Consider the following 3,875-nt stretch of genomic DNA (forward strand, 5'->3'; position numbering starts at 1 on the left):
ATGTCTCAGCTTTCCAATCAGTATAAGATTCAGGTCATTTAGACCTGCCTAGACCAAGTTAAGGTCATTTAAGTAACTACTGTTCATTTGGTCATTTTTGTACAGGGCAGTGTGCCCTAATTCAGATTTAGCCTAATTGTTCACTAAGTTATGGTCATTTTCTGGGCGTGGTTCCTAAATAAAAAATGTGTCATTTTGTGTCTAGTTTCATTCTCAATTGACCTCACACCAATTGAGTCGATAAATTTTCAATTTTTGTCCCTGAAAAGGATCTAGGTCAAGTTGTCTGCATATTGACCCTAACCAATCCGAATTGAAACTTGGTTCTAACAATTCACACACACTACAAATGGTCACAATTGACCATTTCTCAACTCAAGTGAGGTCAATGGCATCAATTAACTAATTCTCCATTTTTTTTTTTTTTTCAAAACCCTAAGGGTTACTAATTTTTCTAAATGTTTCAATTTAGGCAATTAAGGTATCTAAACATTCTCTACACACTTAATTGAACTTGTATACATATTTTATCAAACCAAAACACATAAGTTCACACTACCACCATGGCAGCCGAATTTCATTAGGGTTATAACATGCTTGATTTTGTTTCATTTTTCTATCCATAAGTTCATCAGTTTCAACTTAATTCATGCATCTAACTCATAAAAATAGAAAGAATTTGAAGGAAAATCACTAATCTTTACTTTGAATTCCAAATCTTCAAATCTCTCCACTTTCCTTCTCAATTCCTTCTTCAATCTTCTTTTCTAGGTCTACTTAAGAGTTTTTTGTGGAGAAATCAAAACAATTTTGGGTTAATTTTAGGGTTTCAAGAGCTCAAAGAGAGCTTTAATGGAAGAAAGGAAGAGAAAAATGAGAGAGAGGAGAGAGGAAGGGCAGCATGAGGAGAAGAAGAAGAAGACTAAAAATTGATTTTTTTTTTTAATTTTAATTGGTCACTTTATAAGTAATTATCCAAAATTTTCAAATTTAAAATTATAGTTTTATTATGTCATGCATTATGTCATGCATGATGATGTCATTTTATTATTTTCATTTTCTTTTCTTTTTCCTTTATTTTTCCAGTCTTCTTTAATTTAATTCTATATTTCAAAATTTTTATTTTTCTGATTTTCTTTGACAGTTAAGTCGTGAGTCATCTCTAGGGTTGAATTAACCAATTTGCCCCTCACCGGTCTGATCCGGTTTGCAAGTTATTCGATATGTATTCCGGATCCCTGACCTAATTATTTGACCTGCTTAAAAAATATTTTTCGTGATTTTCTCTTTTCCACTGTGTTCGCAATATTCCTAAAGACCGAGGCGTCACATTTTCCGATTCGAAATTTGAGTTAAGACAGACCTCGTAGTCATTTCTCGGGAAGGTCACCCATTACTGTGACTCCTGGCTCATTTAACTATTTATGCTTTATTTTTCTTCTTTATACTTAACTATTTGGCAATTACTAATTATTTGCGTTCAGGGCTTATCTAGTTGTCTTAGATGTGATTCTAATCTCCTTAATTGTCCGGACCGATACCGATCACTAGAATAGTAAAATATACTAGGCTATACAAATAGGGGTGTTACATAAAATTTTTAATAATATTTTACAATAAAAATATCATTCCTGGTCCTCATCATAATCATTTCACATTCAACTCTTACAACTCATTCCATGTTCAATTCATATATCAAAAATTTCAAATCTTCATTAATTACACAATATACAAACTAATTACATAAATTCATAAATTACATGATATACAGATTAATTACAATTTCATAATTTACATTTCAACATAATAACTAATTATAATGCACAAAATACATATTATTACTTATTTGAGCCCTATCTACATGCATTGCTGAGGAGGTGACAACCTTATACACTTCTGATACTTCTGCAGATCCAGACTCTAAAAATCCCAGTCAAATGTCCACTGGGCTTTAGCTTCAGTATCTGCGCAAGAAAACAAATCTATCGCGCTAAGCATTGCTGCTTAGTGGTGCAATAATATAATAAGAAAATAAAAAAATAAAGAAAAAATGGATTATATTTTGGATACTTTGGAATTTAATCTAATTTAATATAATACTTCTAGTATCAACTATCTTTCGTTCTAATTTATTCCTCTTAAGAAGCAATTTATTCCTAAATTCACAGTAGTAATATACAATCCCTAAAAATTCTACGAATATTATTATTCCTAACTTTATATTATTATATATATAAAAAAATAAGTGCATTTGTAATGCTTATTTAAGTTATATCTCTTTTGCAGATCTTTTTATCATTTCATTTAATACTTTCTAGGTTATCATAGATTATTTCATAATAATTAAATTTTAATATCGTTCCAATTCATTTCAATTCTTTCTACTAAATAACTAATCTAATTTATTTTAAATATGCTTACTCATTTTTTAATTACTAATATTTTCAGTTGCTAATGTTCTTAACTTATTTCAATAAATTTCACTGCCCAAGTAACCTATGATAGGCTGACTAAACTGGATAACGGGTCATTAGCACTGAACACTGCGGTGCCTCGGGCCGTCATACCATGGGACGTGAAATGCGGAACGTCAACCACGTATGCAGTCAGTATGGCTAAAAAGCCATGATAACAAATCAGTATGGCTAAAAGCCATGATAACAAGTAATCGGGCATAAAAGCCATGATAATAAGTAATCGGGCATAAAAGCCATGAATGAGGCATAAAGCCATAAATATAGGCATAAAGCCTTATGCAATATTGCTAAAATAATACCCTATTGGCATACAAATCTATCTAATCTGACACACGTGTCTAGGCAATACATAGGCACATTAGTACCATTAAGCATTAATATGTATTATTATGTCATTATTTCATTATAAGGTTCAATTACAATTGATAAAATTTTATTCTATTTCTAGTGAAAACATAAAGTCCTAAATCACAATTACACATAATTCATGCATTTCTCATAATTTATGCATTCATTATTCCATTCATGATAATTGCGATTCACATCAATCAATTTTTGTGTACTATTTATACATCGAAATATTTTTCTAAGGCCCTCCATATGGATTATTCTATTATGTCCTAGAGTCACTAAAGTTCAAAAATTTTTAATTCACTAATTATACTATATATATTAGTACTCATAAAGGCTTCTTTAATTCCTTTTATTATTCGTTATGTTTTTGGGGTTACTATTCACTCAATTTATTGACTTTTTTATACATAATAGTTACATGAGTTTTAACCACATGAGATTACTACATTTTAGTTCACAAAATTGTTGGCATTGTAACACCCCTATGCTCGGTAGTACGTCCTACTGTTTCGATGGCTAATGCCTACCCCGGAAAGTCAAAATGTCTGGAAATACACTATAATGACAGTGAGAAAGTATAAAATAATGAAATATGTGATAAGAAAAATTAAGAAAAAATAAAAGAGATAAAATGTGACTAAGTTAAATGAGCCGAACCCGTAGCGATGGGTGACCGCACTGGAAAGTTACGGCGAGGACTGTTGACTAACCTTGGACCATGGGGAACCCGAGAAAATATTTTCGGGACATAATTAAAGGTTTACTAAGGTATAATTGACATTGAAAATGTCAAAGAAAAATTAGTAAGTCAGTACAAATAAAAATGAAAATTTAAGAAAATCGGCGGGACAAGGATTAAATCGGTGTTACCGAAAAAGTCTAAATTTGACCCTAAAGAGGGGCATTTTGGTCATTTGACACCTAGAGTTGACTTTTGACCTAAATTTCCATGAAAAATATGTGGTATTATATTTTAAAAATTTAATGAAAAATGAAATTCAAGATAACATGTAATTAAAGGGAATTGGAGGGCATAATTGCAAT

The sequence above is a fragment of the Hevea brasiliensis genome, unplaced genomic scaffold, assembly GCF_030052815.1.
Source record: "Hevea brasiliensis isolate MT/VB/25A 57/8 unplaced genomic scaffold, ASM3005281v1 Scaf376, whole genome shotgun sequence".
In the NCBI taxonomy this organism is placed as follows: Eukaryota; Viridiplantae; Streptophyta; class Magnoliopsida; order Malpighiales; family Euphorbiaceae; genus Hevea; species Hevea brasiliensis.